The following is a 25771-nucleotide window of genomic DNA, read 5'->3' as shown; positions in this document are numbered from 1 at the left end:
TGGATGGAAAATAACGTTTACTGACTGTAGATACGGGTGCATCTCATTCCATCATTCGAGCGGATTTAGTCAACAAGAAGATAAGACCATTGCATGGCGCAAGATTGCGTACAGCCACTGGAGGAGACACCACGGTTCTTAGTGAAGAAGCATCTGAAGTCACAATTGGAAACGTCACGGTACTATACAATTTTATAGTTCAGAGATGGTTGATGAAATCATAATTGGAGTGGACTTCTTAATCGACCAAGGCATCAAGATCAATATGCAAAGCAAGACGATGCGATATAAGAACATAGATGTGACACTTAATTTCGGCTACGAGAGAGGCTACAGCAGTAAACGGGTGCTGTTGGAAGAGAGTCAGCAAATACCACCAAAATCCGAAGCAGTCATCTGGGCTTGTTGGAGATTGTGGGACAAACAAATTGTGGGTTGTCGAAGCAGCAAACAAATCAGCACCGAACACACTTGTAGGAAAACCCTGGCTATGACAAAACAAGATGGACGTATTCCGGTAATAGTACTCAATGTTCAAGTCACCACTCAAACTGAACAAAGGAGCTATTTTGGGAAGATGCCAAGAAGCTGAAGTAGTTATTAACTATGAACAGCTCCAGGAACACGTTTCATCTAGTAATACTGATCTTTCAAATAAAATCACGGCATGGACGGAGGGGCTAGAGGAAGATTATCAGAGTAAGGTAAAGCAACTGCCCCTAAAGTACGCAAACATATTTGACCAGGATTGTTCCAAACCAGGCCGCACCAATGTTGTGAAATATCAAATTGGCACTGGAGACGCGAGGCCGATACGTCAAGCTCCTCGTAGTGTTCCGCTGGCCAAACGGGAAGTTGTGAGTCAAATCGTACAAGAAATGAGCGACAACGGCGTCATCGAACCATCAGCTAGTCCATGGAGCTCACCTGTGGTACTTGTGAAGAAGAAGGATGGAAAAATGAGGTTTGGCGTGGACTACCGCAAGTTGAACGACGTCACGAAAAAGGATAGCTACCCATTGACAAGAATTGACGACACTCTGGACTCGCTCTCTGGTATGAAATGGTTTTCCACACTGGAGTTGAAAAGTGGCTACTGGCAAGTGGAGGTGAAGGAGGAAGACAATGAAAAAACAGCCTTCAGCGTCGGAGATGGTCTTTGGCAATTTAAAGTAATGCCTTTGTAATGCACCAGCTACTTTTGAGAGACTCATGGATCAGGTATTGAAACGACTGTACTGGAAAACATGCTTGGTATACCTGGACGACATCATTGTATTGGGCAAGAACTTCGATGAACATCTTAAAAACTTGGAGGAAGTTTTCCAGAGAATAGCTGGCGCTGGTCTGAAACTAAGTCCCAAAAAGTGTGCTCTGTTTGATAAGGAAGTAAACTATTTGGGTCACAAGGTAACGACAGAAGGTATCCGTAAAGCAAATGAAAAGATAGAGACAGTAAAGGATTGGCCAAGACCACAGAACTTGCATGAACTAAGAAGTTTCCTTCGGCTGTGCAGATATTACCGGCGATTTATACCAAACTTTGCCAGCGTAGCCCATAACCTCATTGAGCTTACAAGAAAAAAAAAGCTTTTGAATGGAAGAAGGAGTAAGAAGTGGCTTTCCAAACATTGAAAGAGCGTTTGTGCACTGCCCCAATGTTGGGATATCCGATTCCAGGAGCAACCTTTATTCTAGATACAGATGCGAGTGGATATGCTACAGGAGGCGTTTTATCACAACTGGTCGATGGAAAGGAGAAGGTAGTTGCATAATACAGCCGTTCGATTGGAAAAGCAGAGAGGAACTATTGCGTTATACGGAGAGCTGTTGGCATTGATAGAGTGCATTAAACATTTTCACAAATATCTGTACGGCCAACGATTCCGCGTCAGGAAGGATCACGCAGCGTTGAAATGGCTTCTGCAGTTCCGTAATCCGGAAGGACAATTAGCACGGTGGATCGAGTGACTACAAAGTTACGACTTTTCCATTGAGCATCGAAAAGGTAGTACCCATGGAAATGCCGATGCAATGTCACGAAGACCATGTAGTTTGGAATGCAAGAACTGCTCAAAGGCCGAGACTAAAGAAGACGTTATAGATGTCCGGCTAATGACTATAACGTGTACGGATGAATGGGACAAGGAACAGCTAAGAAAGTGTCAGCTAGTAATACAGATCTGTAACATGTTATGCAAGGGCTCGAACGAAACGAAAGACCAAGCAGAGAGGAGATGTCAGCAGAGAGTCCCATTGCGCACAGTGGAACAGTTTAGAATTGATATCCGGTTGCTTGCATCGAGTATGGGAGAGCGAGGATGGTCAAAGAAAAAAGAAACTGATAGTTGTTCCCAGAAAAAGGATACCTGACATACTCAGCGAGCTCCATAATGGTCCAAGCGGAGGTCATCTTGAAATCACGAAGACGCTCGCGAAGATCAAACAGAGATTCTATTGGGTTGGTTGCGGTCAGTCGGTCACTGAGTGGATTGCGAACTGCGAAGTTTGCAGCAGAGCGAGAGGGCCTCCTTCTCCTACTATTAACTGCGGAAACAAATATGTACTGGTACTTATGGATTATTTTAGCAAATGGCCAGAGGTATACCCAATCCCAAATCAAGAAGCGGAAACAGTAGCAGAAGTGTTTATAAACAATTGGGTTGCAAGGTATGGTGTACCAATGGAGTTACATTCTGACCAAGGCAGGAATTTCGAATCAGCTGTGTTCCAGGAAATGTGTAAATCGAACGATTCAATAGAACATTGGAGGAGTACTTAAGGAAAGTAGTGGACAAGTTCCATAAAGAGTGGGATACCCACATACCATTATTCTGTGCATGAGACAACGGGTTAAACCCCTGCAAAAGTAATTTTTGGCAATGACGTTATACTGCCAGCTGACTTGAAGTTTGGGATAGATGCCGACGTGGAGAGAAATGTCAAGAAATCCACTGGTGATTTGGAAGAAGAGCTGAGAGAAATACACAATCTGATAAGGCAACGAACAAAGATTATGAGTGACAGGATGAAAGTCTGGTACGATAAAGCAATTAATTCGGAAGTTTTGCAGGAAGGAGATATGTTGCTGTTATACAATCCACAACGGAAAAAAGGTTTGTCCCCGAAATTGCAGTGTAATTGGGAAGGCCCATACAAAGTTGTAAAACGGATCAACGCTGTAGTGTACCGCATACAAACCATCGGTGAACCACGAACTAAAATGAAAGTGGTCCATTTGGAAAGGCTGGCAGCGTATAGATCGAGAGTTTTGTCTGATCGGGACGATCAGGCTTAGGTGGAGGGCAGTGTAACGAATATTAGCAACACTAAGTGGTACTGCCATCTCTAAGCGATGCTAAGCAGTGACGTGAATGCACATCAATAATTCAATCATTATGCCTACACATATGTACGTACACGCAGCAGAGAAGCAACGTACACACATGTGCAGATATCTTATCTGAGATATGTAATTATAATTGCGGAAGTGTCGCTCACAAACACACGCGCATATGAGAGCTATACACGTACATCTGTAGTTATTATATATAAAATATATAATATAATTATAACAGATAACCAACTAGTAGATTCTAGAACAGAAGGGCCTAGAAGATGCAACGAAGGAATCAAAGAGTATAAAAGGCCTCAACAATAGAGGCGCTTCAATCAGTTTTGATTAACCACGCAATCTGTTGGGAAATAGTAGAGTTATTTATTGTGAAGTACTTTAATAAAGGCCATTTTGCATTATTAAATATTGGAGTTATTTAGTCAACAGGTTAGTGATTCGAACCTTAGTAGAAAAGCACCAAAAATTTGGATGGAACACCTTTCCGCCGGTAGGGTGGTAGAGCAGTACCAAATCTCCCTCCTGGAAACCTTCCGAATTACTGTTCTTGTCGTACCTGTGTTTCATCCTAGTACTCATTATCCTCATTCGTTCCCTCACACTCTGTTTTTTGGCCAAAGAACTACTTCGTAGAGCTCGCACTTGACAGATTGGCTTTGCATAATCAGTACCGTTCCGAATTTTCACAACGCTAGTGTGCCCTAGCTTGAAACCACCCTTGCATTCTTTCTGCGAAATTCTTTCCTTCATTTTAGTGCGTCCATTTGGGTTTGTCAATGCCAGTGTTTCTCTTGCAGGTATCTTTGATTTGGCTTTGTTTGGCCCATTCATTCCATTAACCTTTACATTTGACTTTCGTGGTCTCTGTCGAATCTTCTCCACTAGTACACGATTACTGCTGAAACCTTTCTCCAAACTGAAGTTGAGTGGTACATCCTGGCTCTTATAACGCATAATCCTTCTCTGCATATAGATCCTGATGTCATGGTCAACTAAGCAGTCCACTCCCAATATGACTTCATCAACAATCTCCGCCACAACGAATTTGTGTAGAACCATGACCTTCCCAATTAAGACTTCACAGATCGCTTCTCCCCGTGCTTGGTTATACTCGCCAGTGACCGTACGCAACCTTGCTTCAGATAATGGCCTTACTCTCCTGTTGACCAAATCAGATCGAATCAAGGAATTAGATGCGCTCGTATCTACAGTCAGTACACGTTCTGTGCCATCCACATTCCCTCTGACGGTAAGACTGCTTGATTTCCTTCCAATTTGCGACACAGATATCAAAGGACGTTCAATAGCTGGAGCTAGCTCTCGATCTCTACATCTTGATCGCTCTTGCTCATCGCACTAGGATCAAGATCGCAATGACGTGCAATGTGACCTGGCTTCCCACATTTGAAGTATTTGATAACTCTTTCACTCCGCTTTTGCGATCCTTTCAGCGCCTCCAATATTTTGTTCACCCACTCTGGCCTCTCTAACTCCAAACGGCGTTCTTTGAACGCTGGATTACACAGAAGCGATGCTGTTTCATGAATCAGGGCATATGATACCGTTTCCGTGAGTGTAGGTTTTGGGTTTGCGTATGTCGCTTGCTTCGTTTCGATATCCCGTATTTCATTACTAAAGCTCTGAATTTTTACCCTTTCAATGTATTCCACGGGTGCATCCGCATTTGCTATATGAGCCAATTTTTCAACATCCCACGCAAACTCCTGGAAAGTCTCGTTATCTATTTGGTAGCGGTTTTGCGATTCTATTTGGTAGATCTGTTTCCTGTGTTCGCTTCTTTACCGCCGTTCTACAGCAGCCATCAATGCTTCACAACTGTTCCGTTCTTACTCTGGGATGGTCTGTAAGATTTCCGCATTTCACCATTCCAGTTGTTCACTGTTGCGGTCTTTCAAACTGTAGCTTAAAGACCTGGAAAGGAACAAAACCGTCCAAGGATGGTGTTTTTACCTTTAGATTACTCGCTGAAACTGCTGGGCGATTTAGTTGCAACTGCTCCATACGACCTTTTAAATCATCGACTTCTGCCTGAAGTTCAGCGATTTTTACATCCTGCGCTTTAAGCTTTGATGTTACCCTTGCTTCCTGTGCTTCTAACTGCGAAAACATTTGTGCCACCTGCTATGATAAGTGCTCCTCTTGTCCTTCCATCTTGGATGTTATGCGTGTCTCATGCGATTACAGTTGGGATGGCATATTTGTTTTCTGTTCTTCCAGTTGAATTCCCATCTCGGATGTAATCTTTGTCGACATTTCTGAAATACGCGTTTCTTGTGATTGAATCTTCGATGTTATATTGTTCTCCTGCGATTCCAGTTGAGATGACACTTGCGACGACATTTCTGAAATACGTGCCTCCTGTGCTTCCATCTTGGATGTTAATGTCTATGTTTGTGCAGATATTGCAGCCAAAATCGTGCTCAAGTCTACGCTTGTAACTGTCTGCGATGTTTCGTTTTTCTCTTCAATTTTTGTTGTTGTCTCGTCCCCATCAGGATAAAAGGTATAATCGTCCACAATAATTCCTTCTGCTTCCATTACCTCTCGGAGTCGTGCCTGAAGTTCGAGTCTATTGCCGGTTGTATTCAATCCACGGCTCTCCAACTCCTTCTTCAGTTGCTGGATCTTCAATTCACTCCACTTTGCCATGTCCTTTTTGTATTCGAAATCTTCAGAATTTATTCAACAATTCCACTTCTGACACCAATTGTAACGAATTTAGGGAAATTCCGTATCGCTAAACTGTTGAATAAATAACTCCAATATTCAATAATGCTCAATGGTCTTTATTAGACTATTTTGAAATACTTCACAATAACACATATACTTCTCAACTGATAGCGTGCTTAAATTAAACTGATTGATTCTTACTCAGCTTTTACTCCTTTTATACTCTCTGCCTTCTCGTTCGCATACTTTCTAGGCGTTTCTTCTTCTAGAATTTACTACTTAGTTACCAGCTATAAACTTACTAGCTATAAACTAAAGACGCACGTTTATAGCTTCTCGCATAGCAATATGCGCGTGTATATGTGAGTAATATTTCCAGCGATGATTGCATACTTTTGTGAGTATCTCTCCGCTGCTGTGCATATGTGTAGACAAAATGATTGATTTGTTTATGTAGATGACTGCTTAGTATCGGCTTAGAGATAATAGTATACCTTAGTGTTGCTAATATTCGTCACGATATATAGATTTAGTGGTATAGTTGCAGGAAGTATAAATGAAATTCAAAGTAGGAGCAAGAGTGAAAGTAAAGGGGGGAGTGATTGGGACTGAAACAAAAATTTTAAACTCGCTATATTTTGTATATTTATTCCGTAAATGAGGTTATTTAGGTGGATGAGGTACAGGGAGTGAAGGTGGGAATAAAGGTGGAAATGAAAATCGGAGTGAAAGTAAAACAAGAGGGCTTGGGACTGGAAGAGCGAGTGGTAGGCGGAGTGAAAACGCGTAAGACATATATTTAAATTTGCTATATTTCCTTAATTATTTGAAGGTGATGCCATATTTTGTATATATGTAGATTCCTCAAATAGATTCCGCATATGGTTTTATTTAGGTGGGAGAGGTAGGGGCCAAGGAAGTTGGAGTGTAGGTTAGAGTGGGAGTAGAGTAGAGGTGTAAATTCGTGATATCTCCGTAATTAATCTGAGGAGGTAGCCTAGCGTTGACATGCAGATTCCATATATGACGCTATTTAGGTGGAAGATATAGAGGCCGTGAAAGTAGGGCATGAGTGAGAGTGTGAATGGAAGGAACAAAAATTGCATTCACAATGCCTCTAAAATTTTTTGAAGGGGGTATCCTATATTTGGTACCAAGGTTCCCTATATGAAGTAAGTTTGATGGAATACATAATAATTGGAAAATAGAGTAAGAGTGTGATTTTGAATGAGAGTAGGAATGAAAGTGGGAATGAGAGTGGGAGTGGAAGTGAGATTGACAGAGAAAATTCGAATGAGAAGGGATGGAGATAAAGAGAAAAAGGAAAGGGCAGAAAGTAAAAAAAAACTCAATATTGGAGTTATTTATTCAACGGTTTATCAATACGAACGGTAGCACAAGATTGCAAATAAGGGGAATTGCAGTAAATTCGTTACAATTCGTGTCAGAAGAGGAATTGTTGAATAAATTCCGAAGATTGGGAATACAACTTGGACATGGCAAAGTTGAGTGAATTGAGGATCCAGCAACTGAAAAAGGAGTTGGAGAAACGTGGATTGAATATATCCGGCAATAAGATCAAACTTCAAGCACGGCTACGAGAGGTAATGGAGTTGCATGGAATTGATGTGGATGAGTATGTCTTTTATCCTGATGGGGACGAGACAACAACAAAAATTGAGGAGAAAAACGAAACATCGCAGACTGTTACGAGCACAGACTGAACATGATTTTGGCTGCAATATCTGCACAAACATCGACAGTAATATCAATGTCGTCGCAAATGTCTGAAATGTCGTCACAAACGTCATCCCAACTGGAATCGCAGAAGAACCGCATAACGTCAAAGATTGAAGCACAAGAAACGCGTATGTCAGAAATGTTAACACAGATTACATCCAAGATGGAAACTCAGCTGGAATCGCTGGAGAACCGTATAACAGCGAAGACTGAAGCACAAGAGGCACGAATATCCGAAATGTCGACGCAAATTTCTACACAGATATCATCGCAGGTCTCTGCTCAACTGGAAGGGCAAGAAGGACGTATTTCCTCGAATTTGGAGGCGCAAGATACAAAAATTTTACAGTTTGAGGAAAAAACCGCGGCCGAGGTGGATACATTGAGAGGACGTATCGAGCAGTTGCAACTGAATCGCCCAGCAGTTTCAACGAGTAGTCCAAAGGTAAAAACACCATGCTTTGACGGTTCTGTTCCTTTCCAGGTCTTCAAGCTACAGTTTGAGAAGACCGCAGCAGGGAGCAACTGGAAAGTGGAAGATAAAGTTGCTGCACTGTTCGTGGCAATGAAAGGGCCTGCAGCGAAAATCTTACAGACGATTCCAGAGTACGAACGGAACAGTTATGAAGCATTAATGGCTGCTGTAGAACGACGTTATGGAAGCGAGCATAGAAAACAGATATTCCAAATTGAGTTGCAAAACCGCTACCAAAAAGCAAATGAGACATTGCAGGAGTTTGCTTCAGATATTGAAAGATTGGCTCATCTTGCAAATGCGGACGCACTCGTGGAATACACTGAAATGGTAAAGATTCAGAGCTTTATAAATGGCATACGGGACGTCGAAACAAAGCGAGCTATATACGCAAACCCAAAGCCAACATTCGCAGAAACAGTATCACATGCTCTGATTCAGGAAACAGCGTCACTTCTGTGTAAGCCAGTTTTCAAAGCACACCGTGTGGAAGTAGAAAGGCCAGAGTGGGTAGACGCAATATTGGAGGCGTTGAAAGGATCGCAAAAGCGGAGTGAAAGAGTCATCAAATGCTTCAAATGCGGGAAGCCCGGTCACATTGGACGTCATTGCGATCTTGATCCTAGTGGTTTCAACAGCATGGGTGGTCTTAATAACAAAGCTGGAGGGGATGAGCAAGAGCGAGTAAGATGTAGAGATCGAGAGCTAGCTCCAGCTATTGAATGTCCTGTGATATCTGTGCCGCAAATTGGTAGAAAATCGAGCAGTCTTACCGTCAGAGGGAATGTGGATGGCAAAGAACGTGTTCTGACTGTAGATACGGGCGCATCTCATTCCTTAATCCCATCTGACTTGGAGAACAGGAGAGTAAAACCGTTACCTGGAGTAAGGTTGCGTACGGTCACTGGCGAGTATAACCAAGTCCGAGGAAAAGTGGTATGTGAGGTATTAATTGGAAAGGTCATGGTTCTGCACAAATTCGTTGTGGCGAAGATCGTTGATGAAGTAATATTGATAGTGGACTTCTTGGTTGACCATGACATCAAGATCGATATACAGAGAAGAGTGATGCATTATGAGAACCAGGATGTGCCTCTTAACTTCAGTTTGGAAAAAGGGTTCAGTAGTAATCGACTACTGGTGGAGAAGACTCGACAAAGGCCATGAAAGTCGAAGGCAAAGGTTGATGGATCGAATGGGCCAAATAAATCAAAACCAAAGGTACCTGCAAGAAAACCACTGGCATTGACAAACCCTAATGGACGCACTAAAACGACTGAAAGAATTTTCCAGAAAGAATGCAAGGGTGATTTCAAGCCAGCGCGCACTACTGTTGTGAAACATGAGGACGATACTAACTATGCGAAGCCAATCCGTCAAGCGCAAGCTCTACGAAGTACTTCATTGGCCAAACAACAAGTGTGAGGGAACGGCGCAGGGTAACGAGAAGTAAGATGAAACACAGGCATGACAAGAACTTTAATTCGAAAGGTTTCTTGGAGAGAGATTTAGTACTGCTATACAACCCTCACCGGCGGAAAGGTGTTCCATCCAAATTTCGGCGCAGTTGGGAAGGCCAAAGTTGTGAAGAAGATCAGTGAAACCATCTACTGTATACAAACCCTTGGGAAACCACGAAGTAGAAGAGTGGTACATTTGGAGATGCTAGCAGCGTTTAGAAGTGATACTACCATCACTAATCTGATACTAAGTAAATAAAGCCACAACAACAATGAAGCCAGCTGCTACACTTGTATGTACGTAAACGAATAAATCATTATGTCTACACATATGTACGTACACGCAGCAGAGAAGAGATGCACAAGGACATGCAGATATCTTATCTGAGGTACTCCCAAAAGTATGCAATTGTAATTGTGGAAGTGTCTCTCACAAATACACGCATATGAGAAGCTATATACGTGCATCTGTAGTTATATTTATATGGCGGTCACTAAGTAAATTCTGGAGCGGTAGAGGCGCTTGAGGCAGTTTCAGTTAAGTACGCTATCTGTCGGGCAATAGATCAGTTTCATTTAAGCATCAGGAATTGGCTGTTTCTACAATCAAATCAACAAAAAGAAACGTTCATCCAACATAAAACGTGTCTGTGTTGAAAAGAGGGACCTAGAAATTCTTTTTCCAATTGAACACTTTTTTAAACAGTTTGAACTTGCCTTTTCCAAGCTCTAGGGGTAGAACGCTACCATCACACCACCAGGCCGCTTAGCTCTGCACTGTTGGCTAATAATTATTAAAAGAATACCGATGAATACTGTAAAAATTACAGATTTTTATCAACAATGGAATAATAGTGCCTGCTGATATTACCGAGATTTTTATGGCTTGATAGACATACTAGCAAAAATTTACGCGATTTGAGCGTAAGTTTCTCTTTAAAATTAGCTGATATATTTGCATAATACTGACGGCTATTCGTTGTTAAAATTGCCAATAATATCAGTGCATTTAACAGAAAAATTAGTTAGCTTAATTTAAAACTTGGGCGGCCGCCGTGATGGTAACGTGCTCCGCCTACCACACCGAAGATCCTGGGTTCACGCCCCGGGCAAAGCAACATCAAAATTTTAGAAAAAAGATTTTTCAATTAGAAGAAAATTTTTCTAAGCAGGGTCGCCCCTCGGCAGAGTTTGGCAAACACCCGAGTGTATTTCTGCCATGAAAAGCTGTCATCGAAAACTCATCTGCCATGCAGATGTCGTTCGTAGTCGACATAAAACGAGTAGGTCCCGTGCAGCCAATTTGTAGGAAAAATTAAAAAGGAGCACGACGCAAATTGGAAGAGAAGCTCGGCCTAAAATCTCTTCGTAGGTTATCGCGCCTTACATTTATTTTATTTTTTAATTTAAAATTTGTACATATTATGAGACCAACAGTTTTTCTTTTGTTAAATTAACTAAACAAATTTGTTATTTTGACAAAAACATCCGTTGAATAAATTATACTGCCATCAATTTTACGGAATGTCTGTTAATTTAAGATCGAGAAACAGAATTTGTTTATTTTTAGACTCAGCTGAGCAGAGTTCAGAGTATATTAACTTCGTTCGCACAACGGTACTCCGTAACGCATAACGGTACCCCGCAACGGCATCGAGATAGATATAGACTGCTATATATCAAAATGTTCTGAGCGAAAAAAGAAATTCATATAGCCACGTCCGTCCGTCCGTCCATCTGTCTGTCCGTGAACACGATAACTTGAGTAAATTTTGAGGTATCTTAATGAAATTTGGTATGTAGGTTCCTGGGCACTCATCTCATATCGCTATTTAAAATGAGACTATAACTAAGAAATCGGACTATAACTACGTCCACTTTTTCGATATCGAAAATTTCGAAAAACCGCAAAAGTGCGATAATTCATTACCAACGAATGATAAAGTGATGCAACTTGTTAGGTGGGTTTACCTTATGACGGAGAATAGAAAATTAGTATAATTTTGGACAATGGGCGTGGCACCGCCCACTTTTGAAAGAAGGTAATTTAAAAGTTTTGCAAGCTGCATTTGGCAGTCGTTGAAGATATCATAATGAAATTCGGCAGGAACATTACTTTTATTACTATATGTGTGCTAAGTAAAAATTTGCAAAATCGGATGACGAACACGCCTACTTAAAAAAAAAAAATTAAAAGTCAAATTTTAACAAAAAATTTAATATCTATACAGTATATAAGTAAATTATGTCAACATTCATCTCCAGTAATGATATCGTGCAACAAAATACAAAAATAAATAAAAATACTTTGAATGCCATAAGTCGAACAAAAATTTAACCATTCTTGTGACATTTGGTAAGGGCATAGCCTCTATGACGTCAACTGTTTTCTGTGAAAAATGGCGAAATCCGTTGAAGCCACGCCCATGCACAGTCGACCGTCTGTCCTTCCGCATGGCCGTTAACACGATAAGTTGAGCAAAAATCGATATATCTTTACTAAACTTAGTTCACGTACTTACCTGAACTCACTCTATCTTGGTAATAAAAATTGGCGAAATCCGAATATGACCACGCCCACTTTTTCGATATCGAAAATTTCGAAAAATGAAAAAAAATGCCATAATTCTATACCAAATGCCAAAAAAAAGGATGAATCATAGTGACTGGATTGGTTTTTTGACGCAAAATATAACTTTAGAAAAAATTTTGTAAAATGGGTAGGTGTCACACCCATATCAAGTAGAAGAAAATGAAAAAGTTCTGCAGTCCGAAATCAAAAGCCCTTGGAATCATGGCAGATATACTGTTCGTCGTATTACATATATAAATAAATTAGCGGTACCCGACAGATGATGTTCTGGGTCACCCCTGTCCACATTTTGGTCGGTATCTCGAAAACTCCTTCAAATATACAACTTGGGGCTACTCCCTTTTAAAATACTCATTAACACCTTTCATTTGATACCCATATCGTACAAACACATTCTAGAGTCACCCCTGGTCCATCTTTTTGGCGATTTCTCGAAAAATCGTCCACCTGTAGAACTATGTCCCACTCCCTTTTAAAATACTCTTTAATACCTTCCATTTGATACCCATGTCATACAAACACATTCCAGGTTTACTCTAAGTTCCTTTTCCTACATGGTGATTTTCCCTTATTTTGTCTCCAAAGCTATCAGCTGAGTATGCAATGTTCGGTTACACCCGAACTTAGCCTTCCTTACTTTTTTTAGCTTCATTTCTTTCGATGTTATAATGACGAAAAATTATTGTTCAGACCTTGAGCTCTTTACGACTCAATGCTTATGAAAAAAGAAATATTTAATTTTTCATAACAAGAATAACATTTTTAATTGCTTTTTCTTAGGAAAAACAACGATAACAAATAACAACTACTTGATGAAGTTTTTATTTTAAAACAGCTGTTTATATAAATGGTATTTGTTTGTTTGCAAGCGTTCCTAGGATCCAAGATATTTGACATGATCTTATGAATACTAGTCGTATTTACAGAAACTACTTACCTTACGTCTTGACAGCTGCAATTTTTTATTTAATTGTTTAAAATAAACAAGAAAGAATAAATTTACTATCTAACTGCCAATGTCAAATATTTGACTATAAATATAAAATCCTGCATAGTTGGTTAAGTGTTTACAGTAAATTTAAATTAAATAAGTACATAAGACTTAATTCAAATCATGAAATGTATCACCGTTTTCGCCCTTCTTATCGTCTACTTACTGGCTTACGAAGTTATTGGAGAGGAGTCGCAATCTGATGCAGTTCCTGATGGATAAGCTGTAGTATATGGCAGAAAGAAATAGGCGTGTAAGCTGATTAAATGTTATGGCAATAAAGTTCAAAAATAATGAAATGACAATGAATGTTGAATATTTAAAAAACCGTTTTTAACTGAGCTTTATAAGGCGCCAAATTAAATTTGGAGCCCCTAAAAATTTATCAACTATTACAACGATTTCATTAATAAGTTTGCACAAAAAAAAAAAAAAAACAATTATATGGAATATTCGCTATAAGATAATTTGTTTGCATGGTTGGGCACACTGCACTATATTTTTATTTTCACTAAAACTAGAAATTTAGTTGCTATGAAAAAGAAGTCTACAATAACTAAAGTTTTAGGTTGTATTGAAAAATGTTCCCTAAATAAAAAGAAGAAGAATTTTAAAGTACTTCCTTTGTATAAACGGACCAGAAGTAATGAAAAATTTCTTTAAGCAAAGGCATAATCTTGTTGAGCTTTGATATTCAAATTTTAACATAGCGACTTAAAAATTGTATGAGGAAAAAAATATAAAGGTGGAGTGCAATTAATAGACTTTCTATACAATCTTTACTTAAGTCGGCCAATGCGCGGACTTGCATTCATATTTTTATTTCTCATAAAAAAATGTTACAGGGTTGAAGATTATGCCTTACTTTCAAGAGACATGTCTCGTTTCTTCTGGTTCGTATATATAAAGGAAGTACTTAAAAATGTCTATCTCCATTTTATTTTCGCCTTTTGTTGCATTATCAAGGTTACCTCTACTATGTGTTAGGTTGCATATTTCTATCTCCATGAACAGTTACTTAAAAATCGATCGCAAGAATCAAAAACTCTTAATAAACCTTTTAAAAACCCTAAATATCTCGATCTCTGTTCTACCGAGAAAACTCTTTTATCCTAAATATTACAAAGTAAAAAACCGGAAGCTTCGTTCAAAGTTTCGGAAATTCCTCGAACCCGAAAACAAAATTTCCTAGTTCGGTCGTTTTTTGGAATTCCCACGATTTTTGATCCACCAAATGAAAAATTTTTTTATTCCAAGTTTCAATACTCAAGCTCTCCGGGAAGTTGGTTAAAAATGGATTGCAAGATTGTCCAGTTCTTATGAAAATTGGCGGATCGATTTTTTTAACTACAAAATTTATAAAAAAATTACCTTCGTCAAATATCTATTTGGTATTATTGATATGGAAATATTCGACATTGTCGAACCGACAACCAAAATATTTGTCAGTAGATGTGAAAAAATTTTACTTTGCCACTAAAATATGGGGGCCCAGTTTACAAAGAAATTTTTGTACTATGTCTAAATATACTGTTAAGCAAAAACCAATAAAAATTCTGTATCAATCAATTGCAAATGAGCGTCCAACTATCAACTTCCATCAATGGGGAAATATAGCCCACGGATTTATAAAGAAAATGAAAGGAGACTGGTCACGCAATAGTAAAGAATCTCTTGAGTCGATTTTCGATACACATTTCCCCAACTGGAGAAGATTCAGATGAGCCAGCAGTCATCACAGGCAGATCGAAAGAGTGGCGAAGACTCTCTCCAAGTTTGAATCGCCGGGCCCAAATGGCATATTCCCTGCAATACTAAAAATTTAAAGTAGACCGATCTTGGAATGGCTTAAAGTAATATTGGGTGTCTGCATAAGACAGAATTATGTACCCAACACCTGGATAACTGCTCCTGTAATTTTCTTACCAAAGGCGGGAACATGGTCATATGTATTCCAAAGACTACAGGCCCATTATCTCAATATCATATATGCTCAAAACCTTTGAGAGGCTGATAGAGGTCTATGTAGTCCAACACAGATACAAATCTGTTAACTATAACACAACATGAGTAAATCCAAGGAAAACCGGAAAGACCTGCACTGATTTTGGGTTTTGCAAGCCAAGAGAAAGCGCTGTTATATAAAAATAGTATGCTTTAAGAGTATTCTAAGATTTTGCTGGGGCTTTCACCAATGTCTCTTAACGGGCGATCATAGATGATCTTAGTTATATTAAAGTACATTCAGTCATAACCAGATGGACCGGCTGCATGTTAGACAGCCGGAAAATGACTTCACAGTGGGGGCAGTGTGAGGCCAGGAAATCAGTGGATATAAGTGCACCACAGCACGGGGTATTATAATTTCTGCTGTGGACCTGTTACACTTACGGCCTAAGAAGTTGACGTTGAAGCTGTCATAAGTGGAAAGTGCCTTCCAACAGTTATGCCCTTGATGGACCTGACGCTTCGGCATATACATACCTGAACATCTAATGTCGGGTTGAGCGCCAAAGTGAATAAGATGGATATTATATTGTTCAATAAGAGGTACGAGATCCCATATTTCACTGGCGTAAGCTACAATGAGTGACCTTCTAAAAGAAACCTTCCACAAAATATCTAGGAGTCATTCTAGGCAGTAAGTTGTCGCCGGCATTGTATAAATGAAAAAATGCTGGGTTATAGAGATCGTTAAGCATATCCTATGCTATGGATAGACAGTAACACAAAATAAATCACCCTTAAAAAATTAGAATGGGTAAGTGGGAGGTCTGAAAACAACCCGAAGGCTGCACCGTATGCCATTTTGCACATTCTAACTATGAGGAAGGACATACATTTAAGAACAGGAACGATGTTCATTGCCGAACCAAATTACTTATTTTATACCTGCGCTTCGAAGGCGCGCTTAGAGCGACAACAGAGGTGGATGTTTGGCGTAAGGGTTCCCAAATTACAGACGAGGTGATAAAGGTGCACATCAATGGTTTCAAAGTAATAGAAGGGGTGGCGTCTGGGGTGTGCTGTGGTGATGCCAAAATAAAGAGGTCCTGCAAGTAGAAGAATTAGCCGCTACCAAAACAGTAGAAAGAAGGCGTAAGCCACTCATGATCCATCAATCAAGAAAGACGTGGAACTAAGCACGGGGTTGCAAAGCATCGAAGATCATGTGCAGGTCTTACAACCATAGATTAACAAAATTTCTTTTATCATTGACATAAGGGAACTGTGGACTTATGATAGATATCAGAACACCTATGGATTTTACCTTGTGGTGCCGCATGCTTTTAAATTAAGCCTGATAAATGACAGCAGATGTAGAAAGTGCGAGTTTTAGGAGAAAAGTTTTGAGTAAGTTTTGTGCTAGGCCCTGCGCTTGCTAGGCTAAGACTATAGCAATTAAGAGTGGCACAGCTATTAAAAATAGAAGCATCAAGGAATATAAGTCCTGGAACTTTCTAGTATTTGTCAAGTGAACAGAATTGTTTTATAACATTGGTCCTGGTTTCTGATAAGTTTTTTTTCAGTTTGATCGTTGAGCAAACTTCTAGTAACACTATAAATTCATTCATGCTATGTTAGGGCCCCACCGGGTCAGCCAGTTCAACTAAACTAAACTTTGAGCGATAAAATTGAAGGAATTTTGACAAGTCTAATCTTTCAAGTGAATATATAAGGTAATAGCACGTATTTGTATATCACAAAGAAAAAAAATTCCATGACGCAAAATATTCAAGTTGGGCGTACACTAGTAAATATAGTGATTAAATATAAATAAAAATAATAATAAATAAAAATAAAAACAACATCAACACATAGTTATTAACTTCTCCGAATATTCTTCTTGTTTCAGGAAAACTCTAAAAACAAATATTTTTATATTCAGCTGAAAAAAGCTCACAAAGTACATAAATAACTTAATTAAGAAAATATTAGATGAAAGACAATGTTTCAATTTGCTATTCAGGTATTGAAAACAACCAAAAAAATTATTGTCTACTAGTGATATCAATCCTGGTTTTGAGTGCCGAAAATACCCAGATTATTTGAAAGTATCTATTTTAACCTCTTACTCAATATAATGGATGGGGACACAAAAGTCAACATTTTTAGCAAAGATTTAACATTGTTTATATATTTTATGTTATTTAGGGAATTCTAAACTTCTTTCCGCCAAATCTAAACATTTATTATATTAACTTAAGCCAGTTTTTTGTGGCTGCTGTGTTTCGGCCGATAAAATAAAAACAAGTTTTAAGCTTTTCTTTCCCTCCAACGCGTTTGTATTAATTATCTCTATTTTCATCAGGGAGAGTGTAGATTTTAAAATAAAATATATTAGTAGTTGTTTAAGTGACTTAAACTATGAACATTTTTCGTTCGTTTGTTTCATTAGCCATTGAGTGTGCTTCAATTCTCAACTAGTTGGTGAAATATTCAAAAGACATGGTTTAAATTTTATATCCCAAAGCGGGGGGTTTTTCAAAGCAAAACAAGGTGGCTCAACCCCCAGCCAATACCTTGGAGCCCCCAGTGCTCGCCCCCAATGAATACATACAAGGTGCAACAGGCACATAGCGAACTCCCTCTAAATAAAATAATATACAGCCCACTTAAATAACAAATAATATAATAACAAAAAAACTATTCGCCTGTCGAATCACCAAAGCTTAGACAGTAACCGAAAAATATCTTCCGAAAAAAACCAAAACGTCTAAACGCGTAGGAAGAAAATAAAAAACTTTGGTTTTCTCTTTATTTAATCGGCCGAAATGCTCCAATAAAATAACCACATTAATAAGAATTATTTCTTAATAATTAGTGATTCTTTATTCAAGAAACAAATTTATAATAATCTGTTTATATAAAAGAATTTTATTTCAGTTACACTATTTATAACTCAAGAACCATAATACTATTTCATCTCCCTCGTTCCGCTTCTGAGAAATCGACCAATATGTGGTTCAGCGGTGACTGTAAAACATATTTATACGATATGAGTATCAAATGAGAGGCATTGATGAGAGTTTTATAAATTAGTGTGTTTAAGTTCTATTGCGAACGCTCTTGCGAGATATACACCATTTCCAGTTGTAAACGAGAAAGCGTCAGATATAAATGCGAAAGCGTTATATGTAATAGAGAAGAGTCAATTGTAAATGCGAAAGCATCACTTCGATATGAGAATACTCACTTTTAAATGAGAAAACTGCAAATGAAATTTCGAAAGCGTCAATTGTAATTGAGAATAGTCAGTTGCAAATGAGAATAGTGAATTGTAAATGCGAAAGCGTCATTTGGAAATGAGGATTGTCAATTGAAAATGCGAAAGCGTCACATGGAAATGCGAATATTAACTTGTAAATGAGAATAGTTAGTTTTAAATGAGAATAGTGAATTTTAACTGCAAAAGCGTAATTTGGAAATGAGATTAGTCAATTGTAAACGCATTTCACGTTTTCTTATTTACAACTGACTAATATCAAATCAAATTTACAAGTCTTATTTTTAAATTGCGCTTTCTCATTTTGAAGTAACTATTGTCATATTCAAATGACTCTTTCTCGTTTTAAAGTAATTATTCTCATTTCCACATGACGCTCTCTCATTTACAACTGGAAATGGACGAAATGTGTACTAGGGGTAACCTAAGTTTGTGTTAGTTCAATAAAGGTATCAAACTAAATGTGTTGGCATGAGTTTTAATTGGTCCTTATTTCCGTGTGTCAACCCACTTCTGAGATATAGTGTGAAATGAATAGAAAATGACCCTAGAACGTTTTTTGTATTGTCAACGACGTGGAATAAATCTAGTTTCTCGTTATCATATGCGGTAGGTTACTAGTCAGGAATGTCAGCGGAAAATCTAGAAATTATTGACGTATTTAATAGGGAACGTGAGTATGTTCACCAGGTATTAGATTTAGAAGTTCTAATGAATGCACCCCTGTTGAATCCCCAACAGAAAGACATTTATGATACATATATGAAGGGAATTTGTAATGGAAATGGTAGTTCATATTTCTTGGAAGCCTCTGATGGACTGGTAAGGCATAACTCATGTCCGTAGTTTCAGATATTGTTCGTGCGAGTTTCAACATTGTTATTGCAATTGCTCCTACTGGAATAACAGCCACATTATTAAAACGATATCGTACGTCTCATTTAGCATCAAAATAACAATTAAATCTTCAAAATTTTGAAGAACCAACTTGTAATATTGCAAAAAACTTTTCAATGGCCAAATTTTTATCAGCATTAAAAATTGTCATCTTGGACGAACACTAAACCATAGAAAGATGTGAAAATATGCAGTGATTAAGGTGTATTTGTGATTTTTGTCAGATTTTTCGCAGGTTTGTGTATTCCTTTCACAAATTATTTACCTCTAAATAAATAAAGGAGTAAAATTGCAAAAAAGTTCAAAAGTTATAAATTAAGAGTGTAATATGAGGGTAACATTTTTTTTTTTTCAGAAAAGAAAACGTCATTTCTCTTGGCAATTGCTGACTATCGGTCGCGTACCTATCGATGAATCGGGCGGATGGATATCATTTCCCCAGAATGTATGTCTATAACTTTGTCTTATCGAAAGAGGAACTTGTCAACAAACTATTCCCAAACTTCATTTTCAACTTCAAAAATAATGAGTTTTAGCGGCTAAGAATAAAAATGTAGATGACGCGTTTGGTAGTAAGAAAATTTACGACCATCGTGATTTAGGTGACGATACTCAAAGACAAACGTAAGCAAGATTTCATTCCGGATATCCCGATGGCCTCAACTGATATGTCGTTTGTGTTTAAAAGACTTCAGTTTACGTTCCGTCTTGCATGCGCCGTGACCATGAACAAATCGCAAAGGCATTCCGTGACAGTTTAAGGTCTGCTTCTGGAAAATTATTATTATTTTTTTTTTCATGGTCAATTATATGTGACATGTTCAAGGGTAAGAAGACCATCTGCGTTGTTTGTTCTTGCGCCTGAAAATTCAACAAAAAGTGCCTTGTATCACAAGTGCCTTAACTGAAGAAGAAAAGTAAGCCTTAAAAGTCTAACAAAGCCTATTGAACGATCATGCAAATACTATTGGCCATTTTCTCATCTTTAAGGTTTATCTGTCAAATAAAAACATTTTTTTGCAAATACAATTTGTGTTTATAGGGCATATAAATTTATTTTTTTTATTTTTATCCTTATAAAATAATAAATATGTAGATTCCGGAACAGATTCCGGGATCGCGAGATTGCAAAAGCGAAATCCCGAAAAATATCGGGATTATAAAAATTGAGAAAATTGGCATCCCTATGTCTACACGCCAAGTTCAAATGTTTTACTATAAAATATCCGAATAATTTCCATAATTGGTTTAGTCTTTGCAGTGAATTGCCAGCGAATTAATACATTTGATTTAACGGAAATCATGAAATATTTCAACGTGCTTGCTCTTTTCATCGTCTGCCTGATGGCCAGCGAGTTTACTGGCGCTGTGCCTTCGTTCGTTGATGAAAGGGAATCACAACCTGTTGCGATTGGTTCTAAAACGGTTGGGTCTAAATCAGTTCCAGGTGGGCTAACTGCTTTTCGCCGTCGGATTTCCCCCGACGGCGGCGGAGACGTATTCGATCTTATCCCTTGGGTAAGAGACAACAGGCGTATAAAATGATTTAATTTTATGGTTATACAACTAGAAAATAAATAAATGCTGAATATCTTAAGAGTGGCGATTTGATTGAAATTGCTAAGCCGGAAATTTAAGTTTATTCTATTAACAATAACATTTGGTAACTTTAACAGCTACTTCGTCAAAAATATTTTCGAAAAGAAAAATAAAAATAAATGAACAGTGTTAGCAGCCATTTTTTGTTGGCTTGGCTGTAGATGTGCTCTTTGAGCAGTAGCTTGCTTGTGGAAAGTGGTAAACCCAATTGATCTTTGTAGCTAAGTGTATTCCTGTTCCTACCACACCCTGCAATGCAGTCCTTGTGTCCCGGGACTAGTGTGAGGGTACGCGGTTCTGTTGGGCCATCTGTTGAAGTGATCGGCGACAGTTTACTATTTGTTAAAAATTGAGCGGGTAAGAACCGCTTGGCTGTTGCCAATAATAAATACTTCGTTGACAATATCGTGTGTCCCTATGCTAAATGCGGCTTCAACAATATCTGATACTGGAAGCTCTACAATGTTCGGACAGTCTGAAGGGTAGTTTGGGGTCCCTTGAAAAGACTCTTCCTCTCACTCTGTTCAGCAGGCCATATCAATTTCCTGCTGTTTTTCGCGCCAAAGGACGCTTCATTCCATCACTAAAATGTATGTAGCACGGGTACAAGCAATGCCGCGCTCCATCCCCTCAACTCTTAGGTTCCCCGACCACGTGCTTTGTATGTCAGCTAAGAATATTAACGATTGCAACATCATTCCAATACAGTTCACGCCTTGGCCGTTATCATCGTCATAGATATTCTGGGCTTAGCACTTCAGCCCTCCTACGCGTGTATTCGTTGCACTATACTGCCGGAACACACGCATCAACTCATCAACACAAGGAACACCAGCAGCAGTCGGGCAGCACGAAGTATAAAGCAAAAATCCACGAAGGCGTGTCCACATATCACTAACACCCAAGTGACGATTGAATGGTTTGGTTAAATGTGGCGAAGCTCTGTTAATACAACAGTAATTCAGCGTTAATTAAATTTAAATTTATACAACAAATCTATGTTATATTTTTCTCAAAAATCACTTCTCCATTCCAACGTGGTCCTTTAAGATAACTCAAGCTAAATTTTTCTAAACTAAATAAGAGATGTATTTTAAACATAAATACTCTTTCGAAAATCCAGAACTTCTGATATCTGAACTTCCCATTATGAAATCTTAACTGCCGTGTGAATGCTAAGGTAAGAACCTTTCAAAGATCATAGTACAAATTGCGAATTATCCAGTTTAATTTTAAACAATTTTACTGTACGCTTTGGAGAGTCTTTTTCTTGGTAACCTGGTGGTTTATGATGCCTTGATATTGAGATTACGTATCAGGCATTTGCTGACCATTCTGCATGGCAACACTTTTGAGCTCAGAACTTGGAACTTCGCCGTTCGGATTTTTGTTTAAATATTAAAGACAGCGACTGCAGTTTGGCAGACGGCGCAGTGACCAAATGGGCTGAGCTTTCCAATAACTGCAAGTTCCCGGAAAGAATATGCCCACATTTTAAGATATGGAACCACGACAGTTTCCTGTACAGTTTTGATCTTAAGTAACCACAAATAACTATTATAATCAAGTGGAGTCAGAAAATACATATACCAGGCTTATCGTCTGCTTACTCGCCTACGAAGTTATTGGAGAGGAGTCGCAACCTGATGCAGTTCCTGATGGATAAGCTGTAGTATATGGCAGAAAGAAATAGGCGTGTAAGCTGATGAAATGACAATAAATGTTGAATATTTAAAAAACCGTTCTTAACTGAGCTTTATAAGGCGCCAAATTAAATTTGGAGCCCCTAAAAATTTATCAACTCTTACAACGATTTCATTAATAAGTTTGCACAAAAAACAAAAAAACAATTATATGGAATATTCGCTATAAGATAATGTGTTTGCCTGGTTGGGCACACTGCACTATATTTTTATTTTCACTAAAACTAGAAATTTAGTTGCTATGAAAAAGAAGTCTACAATAACTAAAGTTTTAGGTTTTATTGAAAAATGTTCCCTAAATAAAAAGAAGAAGAGTTTTAAAGTACATCCTTTGTATAAACGGACCAGAAGTAATGAAAAATTTCTTTAAGCAAAGGCATAATCTTGTTGAGCTTTGATATTAAAATTTTAACATAACGACTTAAAAATTGTATGAGGAAAAAATATAAAAGTGGAGTGCAATTAATAGACTTTCTATACAATCTTTACTTAAGTCGGCCAATGTGCGGACTTGCCTTCATATTTTTGTTTCTCATAAAAAAATGTTACAGGGTTGAAGATTATGCCTTACTTTCAAGAGACATGTTTTCGTTTCTTCTGGTTCGTTTATATAAAGGAAGTACTTAAAAATGTCTATCTCCTTTATATTTTCTCCTTTTGTTGCATTATCAAGGTGACCTGTACTATGTGTTAGGTTGCATGTTTCTAGCTCCATGAGCAGTTACTTAAAAATCGATCGCAAGAATCAAAAACTCTTAATAAACTTTTTAAAAACCCTAAATATCTCGATCTCTGTTCTACCGAGAAAACTCTTTTATCCTAAATATTACAAAGCAAAAAAGCCGGAAGTTTCGTTCAAAGTTTCGGAAATTTCTCGAACCCGAAAGCAAAATTTCCTAGTTCGGTCGTTTTTTGGAATTCTCACGATTTTTGATCAACCAAATGAAAAATTTTTTTTATTCCAAGTTTCAAGACTCAAGCTCTCTGGGAAGTTTGTTAAAAATGGATTGCAAGATTGTCCAGTTCTTATGAAAATTGGCGGATCGAATTTCTTAACTACATAATTTATAAAAAAATTACCTTCGTCAAATATTTGTTTGGTATTATTGATATGGAAATATTCGACATTATCGAACCGACAACCAAAATATTTGTCAGTAGATGTGAAAAAATTTTACTTTGCCACTAAAATATGGGGGCCCAGTTTACAAAGAAATTTTTGGACTATGTCTAAATATACTGTTAAGCAAAAGCCAATAAAAATTCTATATCAATCAATTGCAAAAGAGCGTCAAACTATCAACTTCTATCAATGGGGAAATATAGCCCACGGATTTATAAAGAAAATGAAAGGAGACTGGTCACGCAATAGTAAAGAATCTCTTGAGTCGCTTTTCGATACACATTTCCCCAACTGGAAGCAGGCAGATGGAAAGAGTGGCGAAGACTCTCCCCAAGTTTGAATCGCCGGGCCCAAATGGAATATTCCCTGCAATACTAAAAATTTATAGTAGACCGATCTTGGAATGGCTTAAAGTAATATTGGGTGGCTGCATAAGACAGAATTATGTACCCAACACCTGGATAACTGCTCCTGTAATTTCCTTACCAAAGGCGGGGAACATGGTCATATGTATTCCATAGACTACAAGCCCATTAGCTCAACATCATATATGCTCAAAACCTTTGAGAGGCTGATAGAGGTCTATGTAGTCCAACACAGATACAACACTGTTAACTATAACACAACATGAGTAAATCCAAGGAAAACCGGAAAGACCTGCACTGATTTTGGGTTTTGCAAGCCAAGAGAAAGCGCTGTTATATAAAAATAGTATGGTTTAAGAGTATTCTAAGATTTTGCTGGGGCTTTCACCAATGTCTCTTAACGGGCGATCATAGATGATCTTAGTTACATTAAAGTACATTCAGTCATAGCCAGATGGATCGGCTGCATGTTAGACAGCCGGAAAATGACTTCACAGTGGGGGTAGTGTGAGGCCAGGAAATCAGTGGATATAAGTGCACCACAGCACGGGGTATTATAATTTCTGCTGTGGACCTGTTACACTTATGGCCTAAGAAGTTGACGTTGAAGTTGTCATAAGTGGGAAGTGCTTTCCAACAGTTATGCCCTTTATGGACCTGACGCTTTGGCATATACATACCTGAACATCTAATGTCGGGTTGAGCGCCAAAGTGAATAAGACGGATATGATATTGTTCAATAAGAGGTACGAGACCCCAAATTTTACTGGCGTAAGCTACAATGAGTGACCTTCTAAAAGAAACCTTGCACAAAATATCTAGGAGTCATTCTAGGCAGTAAGTTGTCGCCGGCACTGTATAAATGAAAAAATGCTGGGTTATAGAGATTATTAAGCATATCCTATGCTATGGATAGACAGTAACACAAAATAAATCACCCTTAAAAAATTAGAATGGGTAAGTGGAAGGTCTGAAAACAACCCCGAAGGCTGCACCGTATGCCATTTTGCACATTCTAACTGTCAGGAAGGACATAAATTTAAGAACTGGAACGATGTTCAGTGCCCAACCTACTTACTTATTTTATACCTGCGCTTCAAAGGCGCGCTTAGAGCGACAATAGAGGTGGATGTTTGGCGTACGGGTTCCCAAATTACAGACGAGGTGATAAAGGTGCACATCAATGGTTTCAAAGTAATAGAAGGAGTGGCGTCTGCGGTGTGCTGTGTTGATGCGAAAACAAAGAGGTCCTGCAAGTTGTGAGATCATTTAAGTATTTTTCAGGTGGAAGAATTAGCCGCTACCAAAACAGTAGAAAGAAGGCGAAAGCCACACATGATCCATCAATCAAGAAAGACGTGGAACTAAACACGGGGTTGCAAAGCATCGAAGATCATGTGCAGGTCTTACAACCATAGACTAACAAAGTTTCTTTTATCATTGACATAAGGGAACTGTGGACTTATAATAGATATCAGAACACCTATGGATTTTACCTTGTGGTGCCGCATGCTTTTATTTATCTCCTATAACTCCGTGTGACAAACGTCAT

At 38.3% G+C, this 25771-nt stretch overlaps 1 protein-coding gene across 1 annotated transcript in view; it reads left to right on the top strand.

Moving 5' to 3' along the window:
• LOC137251064 (GTPase-activating Rap/Ran-GAP domain-like protein 3) overlaps positions 1-25771 on the top strand; it is a 346592-nt gene that overhangs the window by 23469 nt on the left and 297352 nt on the right. The window lies entirely within an intron of this gene.

This window comes from Eurosta solidaginis, chromosome 4 (genome assembly GCF_040869045.1).
Source record: "Eurosta solidaginis isolate ZX-2024a chromosome 4, ASM4086904v1, whole genome shotgun sequence".
Classification (NCBI taxonomy): domain Eukaryota; kingdom Metazoa; phylum Arthropoda; class Insecta; order Diptera; family Tephritidae; genus Eurosta; species Eurosta solidaginis.
Note: the sequence above shows the minus strand (reverse complement) of the source record. Positions and strands in the feature narration are given on the sequence as shown.